The 22,136-nt window shown below is 51.2% G+C and overlaps 1 protein-coding gene across 8 annotated transcripts in view; it reads left to right on the forward strand.

The window, feature by feature from the left end:
* GLI2 (GLI family zinc finger 2) overlaps positions 1-22,136 on the forward strand; it is a 252,688-nt gene that overhangs the window by 122,582 nt on the left and 107,970 nt on the right. For 4 of the 8 annotated variants that reach the window (XM_035305111.3, XM_078329128.1, XM_035305108.3 and 1 more), the window contains exon 1: positions 5,529-5,654. The exons of the other annotated variants lie outside the window; for them this stretch is intronic. The gene's annotated coding sequence lies outside the window, so the exon portion shown is untranslated. Of the gene's footprint in view, positions 1-5,528; positions 5,655-22,136 lie in introns of those variants that run through there. 8 annotated transcript variants of the gene reach the window in all.

The following is a 22,136-nucleotide window of genomic DNA, read 5'->3' on the forward strand; positions in this document are numbered from 1 at the left end:
TTGCTTTTTAAAACAAAAAAGCATCCGAGTGGTTCAGTCTCCAAGCCTGGGCTGCTCTGGGTCCCTCTTGAGAATTTGGACACAGGGGTTTGCTGATTGTCACAGCAAGGATTAACCCTCCATGGCCTGTGGCATTCTCCCACCTCACTGACCCTGGAGGAGCTGGGGCCTGCTGAGCTGAGCCCTTTGTTAATACGGATGAAAAAGGCATTTACCTGCCAGCCCTGAGGGTGCCCGCTGCAGAAAGGTGACTTCCCTGCCTGCACGTTAAGTGCTAAGATACTCACTGGCTGGCCTGTCCACCCCACAGACTCATTACCACTTGACCACAGAGGAATTGCAGAGCCAGGCGGGGGTTGTGTCTGCAGGCTCTGGCAGCTCGGCAGATTTCAATGAGATGATCGCTTGTCATTTTTTATTAATGAGCAAGTGCCTGATTCATTATACATCTGAGGGGTGAACCACCCCAGATGGGGAGGAGGAACATGGAGACGCACAGCCGCCACAGAAGGGGTGATGTGGCCTGTGTGCTAGTCTTTTCTTCCTCTTTCTTCCTGCCAGAAACAAGTAAGAAAAGCTTTCCCACTTTGGCAGGCAAGGCTCAGCTGACGGGCTATGATGGCGAAGGGGAGGCAGCCCAATGGCAAAGGGAAGTTATCATATAGAGGGCAGATGTCTATGCAGGAGGGCTTCCAAGGAGACCTGGAATGAATGTGGGGTGAGTCCTGGCCCAAAGGCATTTATTTACTAAATGTTTGTAGATTAAAGAAATGCCTACACAGGAAATGCCTCCTATCATCAGGATGCAGTTTGCCCACCACTCTACCAGTGCTCCTGCTGTGTGCCAGGCATTGCATGAAGTACTGGGGACACAGCAGGCCTTGCTGTCTGGGGCCTCCGGGGGCTCCTGGGTTATGTTTGCCCTGCCACTAAGGTATCTGTGTGACTTCAGGCCCCCCTGTTTCCTTATCTGTAAAATATGCTGAGCAGTGCCTACCCCCATCTCTCTGTCTTCCATGGAGTAGGTTGGCAAGAACTGTGGGAGCTGGAAACCCTTGTGGGTCCATCATAAGCACATAGCGTGCAGTTGGGCCAGCAAGGGTGCTGAGCTGGTCGGAGAGGGGAGCGCCAAGCCGGGGCCTTCTCAAATCTTTGAGGAAATGCACAATGTCTCTGTGCAGGGTGGGTGCTCGGAGGTTCCGGGTGAGCGCATGTGGGGTTGGCAATACAGCCAAAGTGGAAGGCTGGCACTGGCGCAGCGTGGGGCTCCTGTCGCCCAAGAGGGCAGCCTGCTTAGACCTGCAGCCGATAGGGCTGGTGGCAAATTATGCTTTGTGTTCATTGGTGGCATGAGATGGTAGCTTATATCTCCCCTTTCCTCCATGGCTCCCTTCCAGAGGCAGACGAGCGGCTGGGGATCAGCTCTGCCCCTCGCCAGCTGCAAGAACTCAAGTCTTGGGTTTTCACCCGTGTTAACAACATCTGCTTCATAGGGCTGCAAGGTGACCGGAGCGCCTGGAAGGGACTATGGCTGTGGTTGAGCCATTGGAGGACTCGGCTTAGACCACTCACAGCTTGGCCTTTTTCAAGACCAGTGAGAGAACAATGTGCCTGCTGATGGACTGACAGGAGCTTCTGGGAGCCCCTGGAAGCATGAAACCCACAAGTTCCCCTGAGAGGAGCTATTGCAGGCATTTCTCCAGCAGCCGCCCACTGCCCCTCAGGACCCTGCGTGTCTTGGCTCCAGCGGGTGCCCATGTTGCCCCTGGTCAAGGGCTGCCTGACCCAGTCAGCACTAGCCTCTTCCTGACCGCGGTCTTCACCCCACGCCTGTGATTGCACAACCCCAGGGCTGTGGAATCCACCTCGGGCTGCCTCTCCTGCTATGATGGGAGCCTGCCTTCTTCAAGCACTAGGACGCCAGTGAATAACGCTCAGTTCTTTATTCTGTTTTAATCAGATGCTTAATGGTTTTCAGTCTGCTTAATTACTAGTATTGTATTTTTTAAATAGAGGTTTTAACTGCACCTCCTTAGTATCTTAGCCACAATGTGGGTTGTCTGGGCAGTTGTGGGCTGCCACGGAAAGCTACTCATATTATGTTACATTATTTTTATGGGAAAATGCATTTAAGTTCCAAATCATTGGTTTATAATATGCCAATCTTTGAGAACACAGCTCATTTGTAAGTGGTAGCCTGCATTCAGAATAAAAGAAAGGATCTGATATGTCCCAGGAACAGCACAGATAAGCTGAGTCACAGGAGGGCGAGGCTGTAGCAGCCCTTCCAGGAAGCCTCTTGCTTGGAGGAGGAGTTGACGGGGCCCAAGCATCAATGTGGACAGGAGAGAGGGTGGTGTCTGCTGCGTTTGCGGGCATATTAGGGTTGGTGGAAGGGCCAATTTGGCAGCAAAATGGCCTGTGTGAGAGGGACAGTTGGAGAAGTAGACAAATTCCCAAGGGCAGTCACTAGACTTGGAGGTGACCTACTGGGCTTTGGTGGAGCCAGGGAAAGTTCTGGGTGTGGAGAGTCCAAGTGCCAGCCTGCAGGAGGAGGCTCTGTGAGGGCCGGTGTGGGGATACTGATAGGATGCCATGGTCTCCCTGTGGGGAGGGCACACAGATGGGAGGGCTGCTTCCGGGAGAGGTGGCTATGGGAGGCACTGACCCCTGGGAGGAGAGCACACAGGCTGGCCTTGGCTGTGGTTTTGTTGCCCAGCTGTGTCTGTTTCCCACCTGCTGTCTCTTACATGGGTTGCCCAGAGCCAAAGCAGCTCCAGCTGATCCCTTCTCCAGCCTGCGACCCTGCGAGGCCTGCTCTGTGCAGAGCCCGTGTGTCTCGGTGGCTGAAGGTGGGGGTGGAAGGGGTATTGGAGAGGGCTTCTTGGAGGCGCTCCCACCCTGTCTTACCTGAGCAGGGCTTTGGATCTCTGTGGGGCACTTATATGTCATAGAAACATACAAACCCCCTCCTCTTCTAAGCCTGGCTGAAGAGAACCAGCTCAGAATCATCACTGCCTATGGACGGCCTGGCCAGGGCTGCAGATATCTTGGGAAGGGGTCTCTCTAGAGGTGGCTGCAGGGCCCAGAGAGCAGCCCTTTCTGTGAGGCATTTGCTGTTGGGGTCCAGCCAGGAGCAGTGTCTTCCAACTTGGTAATGGCTCATTCTGAGCCTTAGCATTGCCCCAGGGAAACTGAGGGGAAGGGCTGGTAATGGTGCCCTCGGATTCTGCCTGAGGCCTCACTCACTTGTCTAAGGATAGTATTGGGGCTGGGGAGGCTGAAACTGGGGAGCCCGAGCCGGAAGAGCTGACTAAAGGCATCTTGGGCATCTGAGCGCTTGCCCGTGTGATTGCAGCCCTTCCTCGGCTCCAGAGCGGCCACTGCATGGAGAGGAGCCTCACTGATGAGCTCACTGCAATCAACAGCAGCTGGGCCAGGTCCTACTGCCTGCATAGACACCCCACCCCCCATGCAACACAATTGCCACCCAACTACTCTCAGAAGGATCAGGATTCTGAACTTAAGGAGTTCTGTCCTCGCCACTAGGAGGGAAGGGGTCCTTCTGGCAAGGGTCCCATCAGGAAAGGGTTGGAGGCTCCGTTCCACCAGCCTCCAGCCTGGTCTAGTGCTCCCTGAGGCTGGGGAAAAGTTTGGTTCCCTTCCCTTGTTTTCTTTTCATGCCCTTTGTGGTGCCCTTGGAGGCCATACCACCCAAGAAGGGGGTCTGCTTTTCAGTTTTGCTGACCTGGGAGCTGTGGGGTTGAGCTTTTTGTGTAATCGACTGGGACAAGCCCCTGATCCCTCTGCAACCCCATGGCCCTATAGAAGTGTTGCTGAAGCACAATCTGGTTTGACCATCTCCTCCCCATCCTGCCCATCCCAGGAAGCCACCAGACTCATCTCAAGGGCTGCTGTATGCCGTGGAGAGGGTGTGTGGTGCGCAGATAGTGCTGACCAAGGCCTGCTCATGCAGCCCATCTGCATTTGAGGCCTTGCCATGTGTCCCACTCCAGGTATCCCAAGCAGGTCAGACCTCTCTGGACCCGGAACCCCCTCTTCAAGAGAGGGAAGGGCAGGCCATTTCTGGCCCCATACCCTGTGCCTGTGGGCAGCACTGCCCAGACTCGGAGTGGGGACGAAGTTGGTGTTCATGGGACTCACTCTGGCTCCCTGTGCTGAGGGATGTCCACAGTTTCTTCAAGATTCGAGGGAGGCCCATGCAGGCCTATGCTGATTTCTTGGCTTAAAATTGGGTCCCACAGCCCTGCCTCCTGAATAAGAAGCATGTCTTGCTTCTAGAGACCTCAGCTTTTGTTTCTGCAGGAATGTAGCAGAGGGCTTCGGGGATAGGGTAGGGTGGGAGCTTGGCCATAGAGGGTCTCTGTAGGGACATGGAGTCTGGGCTTCTGACGAGGAGTGCTACGTACGGGACAGGTCAGGACGAGGGAAGGAGGTGGCTGACTCTGGAGTACCCGCCCCGTCAGGGTCCTTCCTCCCATCCTGTCCTGGGATAAATGTCAAATGTCTTGTACTTAATGGTAATCCCACTGCTTAAGGTAAGATCTCCCTTTGGGGGACAGAAAAGCTGTTTTTCATATTCTTGATGCCTTGAGATTGGATGGAAAAGAGGGTATAGAATGTCATTATGATGGCAAAGGATGACAGGACCATAGCAATGACCCCTCTCCACCCCATTATGTCACCTGCCCCCACCCCCCAACCATTGGCAGAAAATCAGCATCCTTACACGTGGCACCTGGCAGATGGGGCGGGTGGTGAGTGGCTGAGTAGAATCAGCAGTCCTGGCAGTCCTCGCCAGTGGGCTTTGGAGGTGGTGAGGTTCCAATCTTCTGTTTGATAGGAGCTCCTTGTCCCAAAGTACTTTTCATGTGTCCACTCCCTACAGAAGGAAAAGAGGGTGGGGTTGATTTTCCACAGCCTGATTCAAAAGACTGAAACCCAATGGGTGACATTTCAGGCTGGCTAGGGATGTGGGTTCAGATCCTCCCATGAGCCCTGTGTGTGAGGAGCCACCCTGCCCCTGCACTGCCCACAGGGACTCCACTTCCTGGCTCTGTGGCTCTCAGTGCCTTCAGGGAACTTCAGGGAGCCGTCTCAGAAGGTGCACAGTGGACTGGGGCCTTGGACAAGTCTCCCGCCCTTCCCGAGCCTCAGTTTCCCCTTCTTACCCAGTGGGCTTTCTGTCCATATGGTCCCTAATATCCCACCCAGCTCCCTCTTCCTCTTGGGGCCACAGAGTCGGGAGTTCAAGGCACCATGACCCTGAAGCTCTGGAACCTGAAGGGCAGTGTGCCCCTGGAGGGCATGCAGACGGCAGCTTCTCCCAGGAGGACGAGTTCATGCGGCGGAATCCGAGAAAGGCACCCACAGGGAGGACAGCACGCTGGCTGCCAGCACTGGCTGGATCTCCGGAGTCCAGCCAGCCTTTCCGTTAGGCAGTTAGCGATGGCTCCTAAACCCTGGCCGCCTCCGTTATAAATGATTCATGCAGCCCCTCCTCCCTCGGCGGCCACTTGATGTTCCCTGCGCTCCAGCCCGGCGGTCCACAGCCTCTCCTGCCGCTGGGCACTGCCCTCCCCGCACCGCCGCCCCTCTGGGTGCTGCGTCTCTCCGCCCTCCCCGCGCGCTGGGTAAGTTGAAGGAGGAAGGCAGCTTTTCCTGCGACTGTCCCTGGAACGGAGTGGAGATGAGGCCGCCCTTGTGTGTGCAGGCCTGGCCTGCAGCGCCCTTCTCCCACGTCCCCTTCCCGTTGTCTGCTGCGCTCCAAGTTTGAAGCCAGCAAGCCTAAGTAGGCGCCAAGGCAGGGAGGCTGTGCTGGGCCTGGGGGGTGGGGCTGGAGGGAAGGAGGGAGGGAAAATGGGGGAGGAAAAAAAAGGAACTGGGTGGACACAGCTGGAGGGGAGGAGAGAGAGGGAATGTGCGGGAGGCTGGGAGGCACAGCAGAAAAATGGAGCAAGAAAGTTAAGCGATTCCTGCGTGGACTCAGGCGAGCCGGCCAGGAGCTGGGGCGCTGGAAAATTCACACTGTCAGCCATAGGCGTTCTTCCCTGCCCCCACTAACAGATGTACTCAGAGCCTCTCAAACTCTCCGGGTATCAGTGGGAACTTTGCACTGGGAGTTTCTTCTGAGATCTGGCAAAGCCGAGCTTCGGGGAGCTCAGTCTTCGCCACTTCAATTCCCCGTGGTCTGAGCTGCAAGGAGGACTCCAGACAAGAAGCTTTATTGTCTGCGAGCTCCGGCTCACAGTTACATAGAAAAACGTGTGTGTTAAAACGGCTTCCCCAGGGACCGTGCTGTTTTCGTGTGAGGAATGAATTTGGGGACAGTTAAGTATAGGAGAGAAGGAAACAAAATCATATTGAAAAGGAATGTTCTAGAGGCTTAGCAAAATCTAGAAGACACTTTCTTTCATCGTTCTTTTTCTTTGTAACATCTGTTGAATCTTTCTTCTTTTGACCTCTTAAAGGCCCTTACCCAGCCCTGTCTTCTGGGCCCCAGGGGTCCTAAAAGTGGGAGGACTTTTTCCAGTGGGAGGTGATGATGCTCCTAACCTAAGGCCTTGCTGGGAAGGAACAGGCTGGGGCAACTGGCCTCCTCCCTCCTGGGACATTTGCATTTTCCCTTTGCCATTCAGAAACAAAGTTAGGTAAGGAGGTGAGAGCTTCCTGGGAGCTGTTTTTGGGGAAATGGTGATCCTGACCTCAAATCAAGTCAGAGTGTGACTTGCTAGAAGAGAAATGGTCAAGGGAGGAGGCGGTGGGTAGCTGGAACCCTCAGGTAACAGGTGGGGATGCAGCAGCAGTGTGCTGGGAAGAGCCTTCTGGATGTTATAGAGGGGAGACTTTCCAGGCCAAGGCAAGGAGAATGTGTGGCATCCTCTGAGAGGGAAGGAGGAGCTCAAGGAAGAGGGGGAAAGGTCATTGTCCTCAAACCATGGCAGGAGGCAAGGTGGGTGCATGGTGTTGGAGGTCATGAGATTTGGGATCCTCAAAGCAGTGGGAAGGACATGACCATGTGGGGACGTTGCTGTAGCTGCTGTGTAGACAGGACCAGGCCCAGAGTCCTCTATTCTGTTTCATTGGTCTATGTGTCTGCTTTTGTACCAACGCTGTTTGGGTAGGGAGGCCACAGAGAAGACCATTTCTGGGCCTGGAATTCATGAGAGTGACCTGGCCTGAGTTGGGGCAAGGAGGGCCCCACTTCCCTAGCCAACCCCACGTTTGTGAGCCCTGGGAGGGCTGTGGTCAGGGCGCTGGGCCCTGGGACAGCAGTGCCTTTGCATTTGAATACAAAGTGCCACTTGGTATAATCGGCACAGCTCAGTCTTGGCCATTCTTGAGTTTTAAACAAATCATGATCCCCACCTTCCAAACAATTTCGTTTTTTTTCCCCTAGCTAGCCCCATCACAAACTTTTGAAGCATGAAATGAATTTTGCTGGCCCTCACCAATAGGATCCTTTCCCTAGATAATGGATTTTATGAAATGGCTATAATCCTCCCAGGTAATGAGCAAAAGCTACACTCTCCACTTGGGCCCAACATTCCTCTTCCTGATTTATGATATATTGGTTAAAATAGTAAACTGATAGCAGTTGCAAAATAGTCATCAATCACCAGGCAGTGTTGCTTAAACTACAGATAGGTCTCCAGAAGTGAGATGCTGGAAGCCAGAGGGGGAAAAATTTGGCAATCCCAAAGGCATAAAGCACCAGTGAAATCAAATCTCCATATTTGTATTCTAAAGACGGGAGTGGCGGGGCTCAGGGTACTAAGGAAGGAAGGGAATGCAAGCAAACCCATTCCCCAAGGTCAAAGGACACCCCCTCCTGGGCTCCAGGCTGCAGGGGGCCCTGCAGGGGGGACCTTTAGTCCTCAGGGGCCTGCAGAGGGCTGCAAGGCTCTCACCAGTTGGTTTAGTGTTCTGTTTCTCTTCCTAGACAGTTTTGGAAAGTTTTCCAATTTCTAACATGTATACATCTGTTGGGCTGGTATACAGTAATGACTTTTAAAGCAAAGTTTATCAGAAATATGAGGGTTGAACAGCAAAGCTATCAAGGCCTCACCATGCTCCCTTAGCCCTTTGCCCCTCTGGACACTTGGCGGTCACACCCAGCCCAGGACAGAACTTTTCTTTCCTCCTGTGCACTGGAGCTGTCAGACCATGGGTGCTAATCATGGGCTGATCTGATGATAGTTGATGCTGGAGAAACTAAGGTTTTAGGGGCTGAAACAAGGTCTGCAGCACTGTTTTCATGGAACTGCCTTAGTCTGGATGAGTGACTTAATGGCTGTAGATTACCTGCGTCATTAGTTCAGGAGGAAACGTCTTCCTCCATTGGATGAAGGGTTGGGTGAGTGGTGAGAAGCTGTAGAGATCTTGTGCAGTGTCAGTGCCCTCGTTTCACAGGAGAGGAAACTGAGGCCCAAGAGTGGGCAGCGACTTGGCTCAGGTCTCATAGGGAATTGGTGAAAGAGATTGGAGTATGGTCTCAGCCGAGGTATGACTTCCAGTGACACCTGCTAGAATGTGAACTTCATGGGTAGCATTGGCCCACACCTGTGTCGCTTAGTGCAGGCTGCTGAGCTGACTGACCACTTGCCCTTGATTCTTTCAAGTGGCTGTGCCATGTGCTACCTTCAGACCTGCTCTGGGTGGGACTGCATTTGGGGTGGGACTGTGGTTGCTGTCATCATGGGTGTGTGATTTTCCACAGGTCATGTAACCCCTTCAGCCTCATATTCCTCTTCTGTGACAGAGACTCTTCCTGCAGAGCCTGGCATGTGATACATGCAACCTGCTTGCCCACCTTCAGTCCAGTAAGCAGCCATTTGGCACCAATTCTAGTCCAGGTCCTGGGCAACCATAGAAACTCAAAGTTAGACAGGAGCTGGATGAGAATGCAAGGAACACTCAGGATTTTGGACACAGCTGTCAACCCCTGTTCCTAAATTGAGGAATGCAAATCATGGGACTTGAATAAACAGATTGGGAAGGCTCATGGCTGCATTAGCTCATGAAATCTTATGGGATAAGCCAGAAAATAAGGCAGTCCTTTTCTTAGCCCTGTTCTCCAGGCTAGAGCCTGACTCAGGCAGCCTGCAGAAGCCATCCACAACCAGGTTGGCCTGTGCTCCCAGAGCCCCTGCCAAGGATGTCCATAGGAGCCTCTTTATCCCAAAGTCATGTTTTCCTTCTCAAAGACAGGGCTGTACTTCCCTGCTTTCCTCGTGCCCACCCTGAGCTGTGCATGGTGGATGCTCCATGAGTGTTTACTCAGTGATACAGAGGAGCTGGTCGATGGTGAGAAACAGAGGTGAGACTTCAGGGCCAGAGAACACAGTCTCCTGCCTGAACCCATGCCCAGGCCTCACTCATGCTCTCTTGTCCCCTCGCCCCTCTGTCCTGACACCTGGCTGGCCACACCCAGCCCAGGACAGAACTTTTCTTTCCTCTTGTGCACCGGAGCTGTCAGACTGTGGGTGCTAATCATGGGCTGATCTGTGCTCTTATAGGTATGGTTTGCAAAGGACGTCTTTTGTTCTTGTTAGAGTAGCTAACCTCTAAATCTATTTAATACCCCTTCCCTGGTTGTCCATCATTATGACACATGATTTTCCAAAGGATTTACTATTAGTTAGCAGCACAGGGCTTTCTCCCTGGGGTAGCAGCTACTTGCAGTGAAGAAAATGCATGTTCAATGTAGCAATTTGTCTTTTTTTATATATTTATTATAAGAGTAAATGAGTTATTGTTGGAGACTTCAATATTATTGCAAATTAGGTGCTGCAAACAGAGCGGGGTCCATTTATTATGTTTCTCAACTCCCACAGCAAGCACACCAGTTCAGAAATCAGCTGAGACTTGTGGTCCTTCCCAAGGTGAGCATGGAGGGACCTCTGGGGTCGGGGCATGACAACCACGATGTCACATTGTGCCAGAGGCAAAGGAGACAGGAGCCACCTGTGCAGGCAAATGGGGGGCCCTGGAAGGGGAGCACAAAGTTTGTTGTGCCAGGTGGTCAGTGGCTGGTGGGGTGACAGCTATGGTCAGAGAGCTGGAGGAGGCAGAGTGGCCTCAGGCTGTGACACTTGCTCCAAGCCCATGGCTGTGGTCATGGAGCAGAGGTGAGGTGGTAGATGTGCCCAGAGTGGCCCCTAAGCCACGACCTCATTTTCAGGGTATTGGCAGTTTTGGCTGAAGAAGTCGGGCCTGGGTTCTGATTTGGGGTGTGCCCCATGAGAGAGAGTGGTGGCTGGAATTAACCAGCTGACAGTGGGCTCCCTAGAATGTTGTACTCTTGTAGACCCCCAATGAGGAGTGGCTGCTGCCTAGTCCTGTCCTTAACCACCTGCCCAGACTAGGGGTGGACACAGGGGCTGCAGGGTACATGGAATACTAGGGTTTTGCCTACCAGAGACGAAGGTCAGACTGCAGAGCGCACATGCAGGCTGCGTGTGGTCAGCACCAAGAAGTGGGCAGGCTGAGGCCTGGGCAAACAGCTCTGCTTCGTGGCTGGAGAAGTCCATAGGGAAGGCCACCTCGTCCAGTGATCAGGAGCTTCTGGTGACAGGCCAGCCCAGACTGGAGTCCAGGCGTCACCTGCTGCTTGTGTGATTGCGGACAAGATGCTCAACTTTGCTGTGCCCTCAGTGTCTCTTCTGTAAAATGGGGCTGATAATCCATCGGTATTATTGGCGTTAAATGAGCTCTTGTCCTTGAAGCACTCAGCGTCGTGCTAGCCCATAGTGAGGGTTCCAGGATGGCATTTGTTCAGTTACTATTCAGTAGGCTTCTCAGAATGTGATAGGCTAAACTTGAAACATTAATTAGTCACTTTATTTGATGGCAATAGTAATATACGTGAGTGACAGACACAAAAGTCTACCCTCAGTATACTACCCAGGAGAGCCAGAGTTAAGATTTTGGAATATACGCTTTCAGTCTTCTGTATGTAAACAGTGTATGCACAATTATTCACACACACACATCTGCCTGCTTTTTACAAAATGAGATTATACTGTGCTTGCGACCTTGTAACCTTTCCATGTGAGAATGTATCCTGTCATTACTGATGCCCAGCCCGGTCTCAAACTTTTTGGTCTCAGGACCCCTTTCATACCCTCAAAAAGTGTTGGTAGCTTCAAAGAGCTTTTGTATTTGAAGTGTGTATTTATTGGTATTTACCGTTCTAGAAATTAAACTGAGAAATTTAAAAGATTTAAACTAATTTAAACCTAATAGTAATAGACCCATTTCATGTTAATAAAACAACCAATTTTTATGAAAAATTTTTCCAAAATGACCACCAAAATGTGAACGATGGCATTATTTTTCAGTTGGGCAGACTCTGCTCTCCGGCCTAGCAGAAGGACGCATTCTCCTAGCGTTTCCGTTTTGGGTCTGTTGCATAGCAGCCTCTGGACACCCACAGTGTCTATTCAAGAGAGAAGAAGAGCGAAAAACTCAAATAACATCTCAGAGTTTTGACTTCTCAGACCCCTTGAGGCAGCTTTGAGGAACCCCAGGGCCCTGCAGGCTACATTGTGATCCCTTTTAATGCCTAAGGAATGTTTTTGACTTTCCCACCTGAGGCTGCGCTGGGAACATCCCTCCAGCAACCAAAGGCTCCCTGGGCAGCCTCATCTGACCAACATAACCTGCGTCCAGAGAGCATCTGGGCTGTCCTCTCTATCACTGTGAAATGGACCGACATAAAATCTCACTTGTTTGCAGAGTTTGTAACCACAGAGAACATTTCCATACCTTTTTGCAATCATCCCTGGGGGCAGACAGGCAAGAGACTGCGTCACCTTGCCCAGAACACACATGCTGTGGCCAGACCCCCAAGTCAGGAACCTGCTCCGGGGGGCAGTCTGTCACTCCTGAGGCCTAGAGGTCTGCTTCAGTGGGCTTTGCTCATCTTGCAGAACTTTGGTCACAAGGGAACAACCCAACTCCTGCCTTGTCCTCACCCCAGAGTCTCCCGGCTGCACACAGCTGGCCCGAGTGATGGTGTTCAACCGCCTGGTGCCTCCTTTGCAGAACCGCCCCTCCCAGCCAACAGAGCCCGGTTTGTGCGGGCTCCGTGGGTCTGTGTGAGAGCCCCTGTTTGCCTTGGCTTTGGTCTGCTTTCCCAACTGGCTGGCTGGCCCTTTTCAAAAATTGGCTGGTATGTTTTGAAACTTTATTTTCCAAAGAGAGAAATTCTGGACCTGTAGCAAGAGGGAAAAAAGTTATAATAATAATCAAAAACACCAGTAGTCAAAGTAGAATGGTGAGGGTTTGGAGACACATTGAAAGTTGTCACAAAACAGTGCAGCTCACCCATCAGCTGCAGCCCTCGTCCATGCGCACAGCCCTGGCCGCACTGGCTTCTCCCTGCGTCAGCATTTGGGGAAAGACCGATGTGCCCGGCAGTGGGCCTTGCTGCTGTCTGTGTAAGCAGGCCTGCGCTGAATGTCTACGGGTGGCATCTATCATCCATGACTTGTAGCATTTGTACTTGTTGTTTATGGTCTCTTGGCATGCATTGTTTTCTCGGGGCTGAAATATAGCACGCTAATGAGGTATCTCTCTGCTCAGGAGGACGCAGGCAGCTCAGAAAGACGCCTCGGCAGCATGCTGACTAGTTTGTCAATAGTCACTGGCTGTGGCAGCTGCTGTCCCAGTCAAGAAGAAAAAAGACTAGGAGATGCTAGGAGAAGCTGCAGCTGGAGGTGGAGGGCACTCAGTGCCTGGGAACCTCAGCTCAGTTGAGTGTCTGCCCTGCAGGTGACTTGATGTTTGGCCCTGGTACCAGTCCTTTCTAGGGGGAATACGACTTGGGGGTGTCAAGCAAACTAGGTTAGAATCCTGGCTTCCCAGACAATTTTTTTTTCTTTTTGAGACAGAATCTCGCTCTGTTGCCCAGGCTGAAGTGCAGTAGCGCGATCTCTACTCACTGCAACCTCCGTCTCCTGGGTTCAGGTGATTCTCCTGCCTCAGCCTCCTGAGTAGCTGGGATTACAGGTGCCCACCACCAAGCCCAGATAATTTTTGTATTTTTAGTAGAGATGGGGTTTCACCATGTTGGCCAAACTAGTCTGGAACTCCTAACCTCAGGCGATCCGCCCTCCTTGGCATAAGCCACCATGCCATGCCTTTCCTAGACACTTTCGACCCAAAACACTCAGCCCTTAGAGCCTGTTTCCTAATCCATAAAATGATGAGGTGACTCCTGCCTTTGTGGGTGTCTGAGACTCGGTGGTGGCCTGTGCTCTGTGCTGGGTAATGGGATCGGGGAGCCTGTTGGTGGTGCCTGTGCCTGGCATGGGGTGACTGTGTGTGTGCAGGTGTTTTTCCTAAGGTGGGACCGGAGGACAGGCATGTGCCATGCATGTCAGCACTCAGTGTCTGAGCAGAGCAAGGCTGACTCAGTGTCTGTAGTTGGCTCTGGGTGCTCACAGGCACAGTGTGGACAAAATGGGCTGGAAAAGTGGACCACATCTAGTGGAAAGGCCCACAGAATGACCTCGGGCTGGCCATCCCTGCCCAGGGATTCAAGCCCTGGGAACGAGAGGGACTATGGTGCTACTCACTTGGAGGATGGTATATGGGGAAGGAGCAAAGTCCTTTCTCTGTGGGGAAATGGCCCATGAGGCCAGGCAGAGAAGAGGATGGTCTTGGAAAGATTTGCAAGGAGAGTTACAGTAGACACAGCCTGTCCTGAGCACCCCACCCTGGGCCGAGTGCTAACAGCAGTCTAATAGCTGCTGCTGTTTATGGAGCACTAGTTGCAGCCAGGCCTCTGCAGACAGTATTCCTCTTCTTCGCCTCAGGACACCCTTGCGCGTGTTATTACCTATAAATCCTGGGCGGTCAGGCACGATCCAAACCCCAGGAGGATTCTAGTGGAATTCTTTAAGCTGACTATAAAATTCACATGGAAGGCAACAAAACGCCAAAGAGCCAGGACTAAAAGATGACAGTGATGGGGGGGTGCGGTGCGGGGGGGCAGCTGGCCTACAAGATGCTAAGCCATATTATAAAGCTGTAGTGATTAAAACAGTGTTGGGACAGAACGGAGAGGCCAGAAATAGACACGAGTACAACTGGGGATTTCGTTCTTTTTTAACAAGGATGGCTATTCAAATCGTAGGGAAAGGATAGACTGTTCCGTAGGCAGTGCTAAGACAATTGGTTATGGAGGGAAAAAGTTAAAGCGATGCCAGATGCTCCATACAAAATAAATGCAAAGTGGAATCAGGAGCTGAGTTTCTTAAACACTCAAAATGATGGCCGTGGGTTCCTCCCTCCGCTTAGCTGCTTCAGCGGCTGCGTTTCCCCCAGAAGCTCACTGGTATTCTCCCAGCAGCAAAGATAAATGAGATCAAATCTTACCAGGAGGAAGATTTAAAAATCACTTAATACAGTTTAAAATAGTCACCGGAGAAATCAGACAGTCGGGGAGGGCAGAAGGCGGAGCAGGGGGACTTTTCTTGGAGGGGTTTGCAGCTGGCTGTGTTGGAGGAAGGACACAGGTGGGCCAGATGCCTTCTCAGGAAGCCCTGGCTCCACTGGCACTTTGTGTGCCAGCTCCCAGTGGGCTGGCAGGGAGGAGCAAGGTTCTACTGGCCCTGCTGAGGACACCTGTGTCAGAGTCAGGCACATGGGGTCCTAGCCAGGTGGAGACTCATTCTGCAAAGGCAGATGCACTTGGGGAATGATGTTTAGGCTTTGGGTCCTGTGTGCATGGCCTCTTCCACGTCCCTGTGCTTATTCGTAGGTTCATTGTTTAATATTCTTTCACTTAAGAGGTGCCCCCAACCATGTAAGCTTTAGGCCCCATGCAACCTGGACTAGTCCACTGCTCACTCAACAGGCAGCAGTAAGTTGGAAGACAAGAGGCTTGAGAAGGCCTGGGAGGGGCGGGGCCTTGGCATTGGGTCTGCTAGTGAGGCATCTGCGTGGGGCTTGGCCCAGCCCCTCAGCATGACCATGGGTGGATTTCCTGGTCTCCCCTCCTCCTCCAGCAGGCCCAGAGCCTGCGCCTGAGCACTGTCCCTGGAGCTCTTCCCAGCTTGCCCGTGACACCACATCAGTCTGAACTCCTTGAGATCAGACATGGGCCCAATACACAGACCCTGGGTCACTTATTTGTTTCTGCAGGGCCTTACATGTAGATATTTGAGAAAGTTTTAAAGTAAACTATTTTGATGTGGCTTTTAAATGGCCACACATCCTTCAAAAAAAGGTATGTGAGGCTAGGTGCGGTGGCTCACGCCTGTAATCCCAGCATTTTGGGAGGGTGAGGCGGACACACTGCCTGAGCTTAGGAGTTTGCAACCAGCCTGGGCCACACTGTGAAACTCCTTCTCTACTAAAATAAAAAAAAAAAAAATCAGCGAGGCATAACAGTGTGCACCTCTAATCCCAGCTACTCAGGAGGCTGAGGCAGGAGAATTGCTTGAACCTGGGAGGCAGAGGTTGCAGTGAGCTGAGATCACGCCACTGCACTCCAGTGTGGGTGACAGAGTGAGACTCTTCTCAAAAAAAAAAAAGTATGTAAATACAACGTACATGCTGGAATGTGCAGGCATCTTAAGTGTAGGGTTTGGTGAACTTTTGTCGTTTGAACACAACATCCATGTAATCAGCACCCAGATCAAGAAACGGATGGTGACCATCAGCTGAAGCCCCCCTATGCCCACTCCCAGTCACTAGCCACCATGCCCCCATTTTGGAACAGCCATACTTCTGACTTCTGAGAGCACTGCTTAGCTTGCTTGCTCTTGTTTTTTTTTTTTTTTTTTTTTTGAGACAGAGTTTTGCTCTTGTTATCCAGGCTGGAGCGCAATGGCACGATCTCGGCTCACTGCAACCTCCGCCTCCTGGGTTCAGGCAATTCTCCTGCCTCAGCCTTCCGAGTAGCTGGGACTACAGGCATGCACCACCATGCCCAGCTAATTTTTGTATTTTTAGTAGAGATGGGGTTTCACCTTGTTGACCAGGATGGTCTCGATCTCTTGACCTCGTGATCCACCTGCCTCGGCCTCCCAAAGTGCTGGGATTATAGGCGTGAGCCACCACGCCCGGCCTTGCTCTTGTTCTTTATGTAAATGGAGTTAGGCAGTTTGTGCAATTTTCTATCTGATTGCTTTCTTATGTTTAGGGGATTCATTCCTATTATTACTTAGAGTTGTGGTTTCTCTTCTCATTGTTGAATAGTATTTTTTCCTGTTATTGTGAATACAGCACAATACACCAACCTTTTCTAATGTTGATGGGCATTTGTGTTGTTTCCAATTTGGGGCTATTCTGTGATGTTTATGAACATCCTTGGACAGTCTTGATGAATGTACACGTGCATTTTTCCTGGGAATATACCTAGGAATGAAACTGCTGGATCTTAGGGGACATGTGGTGAGCTCTGATAAATACTGCCGGCCATCCAAAGTGGTTGTACCAATTGCCTTAGTTTTGATACTGGAATTTGCTATTAAAAGGTTTATTTTCTTAAAAATTCTTTTGGGCCGTGCGTAGTGGTCTACGCCTGTAATCCCAGCACTTTGGGAAGCTGAGGTGGGTGGATCAAAGGTCAAGAGATCAGGATCATTCTGGTCAACGTAGTGAAACCCCGTCTCTACTAAAACTACAAAAATTAGCTGGATGTGGTGGTGCACACCTGTATTCCCAGCTACTTGGGAGGCTGAGGCAGGAGGATCACTTGAATCTGAGAGACGGAGGTTGCAGTGAGCTGAGATTGCACCACTGCACTCCAGCCTGGGCGACAAAGCAAGCCTCTGTCTCAAAAAAAAAAAATTACTTCATATTAACATCTAGGAAAAACTGTTCAGATCAAGATGGATACATTAAAGTATTGGCTGAGCCTGGGTCCCTGATGAGAAACTGAATAATTGTGAACTTCAGAAAAATAGACCTGGGAGAATAGTCTGCGCCTCACTGACTCCCTTACTTACCTATTTGTTCTTCCTTCAGCCGCAGATATTCATTACGTGTATCCTCCCTCCCAGGGGCAATCAAAGAAGACAGTCATTCTTCCTTATGATACCATAGTCAAAAGTATTAGTTATTTCTTGTTGCCAGCGATGGCTCTAACTGAGGAAGCCCATCTCTTTATACAAATAATTAGGTCCAAGAAGAGCTGCCTAAGCAGAATCATGGTTGTAGTAAAGTCACTTTATGGTGTTTAAAGACTTGGCTAAATAAAGGGGAAAGTTTAAATAAATTAGCGTCTAGCTGTGGAGACAGTATGAATCCACTAAATTATTTATGAAGAATCTTAATAACATAGTATAATATTAAAAGGAAAAAAGCAGAATACAGAATTATATACACAGTATGAAAGTTATTTTTTAAACTCATATCCTGTTGCAAAAAGAAAAAAGAAAACACACTTGGTCTCATTTTTCTGGTTTTAAAAATTTTTCTTCTGGCTGAAGTCCTCTGGCTCAACCTTTCTTGCCCAGTTCTGTTCTCTCAGCGCCCTGAGAAGCTCAGTCGCAGGCATGGAGAGGCGAGTGTGTGTCTCCTCTGGTATTGCCCTGTGGCGTTTGGGATGGTGCTGGCTGCCTAGGCCTGGCATTAGCTCATGGGTCTCGGTTGCAGATCAGTTTCCTTCCCCAGGAGGAGCAGGGACTTCACTTTCTATGGCTTCTGTGCTTTCCTGGTGTCCAGGATGAGGCCTTTAGCCAGGCACCAGGCAGCCCAGAGGAGTTCCCAGGACAATGGGTGAGATGGAAAAGGGCTTGGTACTAGTGGACGCACTGAGTGGTTGCAGCAGAGCTGGGAAGGGCTGGAGAGTCAGCAGCAGTCAGGCCTGGAGGGACTGTGTGTCCAGCTGCAGAGCTTGGGTTTTGATTGGGTTTTTATGTTAGAATCTTCACTCCAGTGGATTGGAGGGAGCCCCAGAGTGAACATGGAGAGACCTCCCAGCCAAGCAGGAGGTAACCTGCGATCAGGACAGCAGTTCTAGCTGGTGCGTGGGGAGGCAGCATGAGCAGTTAGGAGGAGGACGGCGTCCACAGTGGTCAATGGCACCCCAGCCAGGCCACGACAGGCTGGACAGCACTCTCAGGTGACATATGGCTACTTGCCTGCCTCTGGCTGCGGCCCTGCCACGGGCTGGATGCCTGGAGGAATCTCGGGCTAGAGTCACTTAATGGCTGGGCTGTCACCCTGCAGTAATCCATAATTACTACTTAGGAGTTTGTGGACGAAAAGCAGTAGATTCCAATTGAGTGTGTTAAACTCTGCACGTTCCTCTTCTAATGAGGAGCTTGTAACCTATGAGAGACCCTCTGCAGTGAGAGGTGGGCTCTTGAGCCAGAGGAAGCCAGCCAGTAATTTTCTCCAGCATCTAGTGGAGCCTCCACAGCCAGCCATATTTCAGCATTTAGGATTTTAAGTGCTGGTTAAAATGCTCATATAGGGAAGTGTGTATATTTTCATATTTCTGCACATTGTGCTAGAGACGAGGGTAGGAATAAATTGGCATGGTCAGAGATGCCTCTTCAAGCTTCCTTATTCCCTCTCTGTGCACAGTATTAAACTGGGCACATGTATCTGACTTCCCAACCTTCATCCTGTCTGGGGCTCTTACGGGGGAAAGAAAGTTGTCTTAAAGGACCCTGTGGTGTGAGGGACGGGAAAGCGAAATGTGTTCTCTGCAAACAGGAGTGCTGAGTGGTCGCCAGCTTGGAGACCATTGTCCGGACACTGTTTCCTCTCTGTTTCACATGAATTTCCACTGCACGGCCATTGGGGTTTTGCTAGTTGGGAATTTTAATTACAGAATTGGGCAAACTATTACTTTTCATTCAGGTTTAAGGTGAGGGGGCTGATTAAATTCACGAATCTTGCCCAACCGAAGTCCAGCCTGTGAGGTTTAATCCCATTACCTGAGGTCTACATCGGCCCTGCCATCATCCTTCCTCCTTCTTCCCGGCCTCATAAACAACAGCTCTCTCTCCAACTCCACCACCTGTTCCGGTCCCCGGCTCTGCCCACAGCGGGGAAACCAGGTCACATCTGTGGTCATTCACAAACAAACACAAGCTCTGCTTTGCCCCACCAAGAGGCTGAGCCTGTGGTTTTTCTGTCCAGGTCCTGAAACACCCCAGACAGCAAGAAAGCCAGAAAAAAGCAGCCGTGGGTTAGGTTAGGACAATCGAGATATTTGCATATGAGAGAGATTATACATGTGTACCTCCTGGCTAAAGTATGTCTTTCTCAAGCAGAATTGTGATTTGAACTGCTTTTGAAAATTAAAATGTTGGTATGTGAGGTGGAATGGAGCTTAATTTGGGGTGTTGAATAATTGTTTTCAGCCATTGAACACAAGGCCCAGCATAGCATCTGCCTAGCTACATGGATGGAAAGGTAGATATTCCCCCCACCCTGTCCCCACCAGGGACCAAACTGAAATTTGTCATTCTTAGCCATCCTTCAAAGGCAGCACCCCATGTAACCACGATAACATAACCTCTGTGCACCTCCATTTCTGAATCTGTAAAATGGGGGTGAGTCATTAACCTTATAAGAGGGTCAGTGGAATTAACTAAGCATGTTTATCTGAAGTACCTGACACCCTCTCAGGCACACAGAGGTCCCAAGATCTTCAATGTGACACTTTAAAGAAAGGCAGCCAAGTTCAGGGCTTCTGAATCCTACTCCAGATGCCCTGTCATGGCCAACACATTCCTGAATCTCTCTATACTGTGCCTGGAAGCACTGAGGCTGGGCAGTAACTACTTGTGAACCGCCTGGACCCTTCCCCAGGGTCCCGCTTGAGTGTCAGAAGACAGGTGGGAGGAGGATGGGTGGGGAAGGACAGTGGGGAGAGGGCAGGTGGGGGGAGGATAGTGGGGAGAGGGCAGGTGGGAGGAATAGAGTAGGGGAAGGACAGGTGCTGGGAAGGCTGGTGGGGAGGACAGTGGTAGGGAGGACAGGTAGGGGAGAGAGTGTGGGGGTGGACAGTGTGGGGAGGACAGTGGGGGGAGGGCAGTGGGGGGACCAGGCAGGTTTGGGAGGGAAGATGGGGGACAGTAGAGGGCAAGGACAGGTAGGAAGGAGGGCAGGTGGAGCCGGCAGCATCATGAACTTGTGGAATAGCAAAGGGAGTTGTGGCTCTGAATGTCAGCCTAACATCCAAAGACAGCTGGCAGCAAATAGTCCAGGTCCTCTGGGATGGAATGTCACAGGGGACCACTAAGGCCCAGCAGGTTGATTCCAGAATACACTATCCAGGTCCAGGGTGTAGGGGGTATAACTTGCAAATCAAACAATTTACCCCACTTCAGGAGTTGAACTTGGCTGTGAGTTTGCATCTGGTCTCAGGACCTGCATGGCTGCCTACGGTGAACTTGACCTTTAGTTGCTCTGGCTTCTGGAAGGAGGGAGTTCCAAGAGCCACATCTCCCTTCGAGGAGGCCAGGTCACGTGGACAGTGTAGGGGAAGAAAGCCAGGGTGTGAGGCCTGGGGCTGGGTCTCCAGGGTAGCTCACCACAGGGAAGGAGCGAAGGTGGCAAAGGAGCAACCAAGAGGTTCTGGAGGGCTGGAGGGTGCCCGGCTGCAGGCTTCAGCTGCTGTAGGCTGCGGGATGTGATCAGCGCTCCTCACTTCATGGCCTCGGTTTGCTCACCTATGAAACGCAGGTGTGTGTCCCTGGAGTCCCTCCGGAGCTCTGTGAATTTGTGAGCGTAGATGGAGGGATGGTCAAGCCTGAGGGAGGGGCGGTGGCTTCAGCTGCAATGCACTGCTGGCAGGCCTGATGGGCTGTCTGAGCGCTAGTGTCTGGGCCCACCCTCCTCTTTCCGCTCCCTGGGTCTTCTGTCTCTCATTGGACATGGGGATCTGACTGCCATCCAGGATATCTCCTCTGAGTCCTGCTGGTATTACTCCAGAACCACTTCGTCTTCCTTGCCCTCCAGGGCTGAGACAGCTGGTTTGGTCTCATTTAATCTTAACTGGGTCTTTTTTTTCTGTCTAAAGTCAGGTTTATGAAGGTATAAATTACATATAGTAAAATGCACCCTTTGAGGCCTACAGTTCTGTTAATTTTAACAAATGTATACAGTTGTGTAACCACCATCGCAACCAAGATACAGAACTGTTCTGTCTCCAGTGTGCAGCCTGTCCGTTCGTAGCCACTCTCCCCCACCAACCCCGCAACACCCCCGCACAGCCCCTGGCACACTCTGTTACATTTTCTGTCCCTATAATTTTGCCTTTTCCTGAATGTCATATAAATGGCATCATAAAGTAAGTTTAGCTGTGGCTTTTGAGAGAGAAGTAACAGGTTCCTTCAGTCCCGACAAGGGGTTTAGCCTTTTGTTTGCACCTGCTGTCATGAAAACATCTACACTCTTGTCAAGCCTGGAAGATAACCTTGGCAGGGCCCGTGGCTCCCACCTGTAATCCCAGCACTTTGCGGGGTGGAGGCAGGCAGATTGCTTAAGCCCAGGAGTTTGAGGCCAGCCTGAGCAACAAGACAAAACCCCATCTCTATTAAAAAAAAAAAATACAAAAATTAGCCGAGCATGGTGGCACATGCCTATAGTCCTAGCTACTGGGAAGGCTGAGGTGGGAGGATCACTTGAGGCCAGGAGGTTGAGGCTGCAGTGAACTGAGATTGCATCACTGCTCTCCAGGTCAGGTGACAGAGCGAGATCTTGTCTCAAAAAACAAAAAAAGAAAGAAAAAAAAAGAAAAAAGAAAAGATAACCTGGAGGACAGCCTCACTGTAAAGGAAGCTCCTGTGTGTGCAGGTATTTGTAGAGCATTTGCTACACTGACTCCTTAAATCCCTACGGCAGTCTCATGAGGATAGTTACTATTGTGATCCTGTTTAACAGATGAGGAAACTGAGGCTCAGAGAAGTATAGTAGTCACTCACTGTGATCACACAGCTGAGATTTGAGCCCACTTCTGTCATCCTCACTATTCTGTGTGGTTCTTCAGCTCAGTCTTGGATGAGGGATACTTACAGTGAGAGGTAGCCTCTGGCCCCTGGTGGTGGGGGTAGGGAGTAGGAGAGCTAGGTAGAAGGAAACCCCTAAATCCAGGCCTCTAGCCCCTCTCTCTACAGGGGACTCCCTTCCAAGGAAAA

Source organism: Callithrix jacchus, chromosome 6 (genome assembly GCF_049354715.1).
Source record: "Callithrix jacchus isolate 240 chromosome 6, calJac240_pri, whole genome shotgun sequence".
In the NCBI taxonomy this organism is placed as follows: Eukaryota; Metazoa; Chordata; class Mammalia; order Primates; family Cebidae; genus Callithrix; species Callithrix jacchus.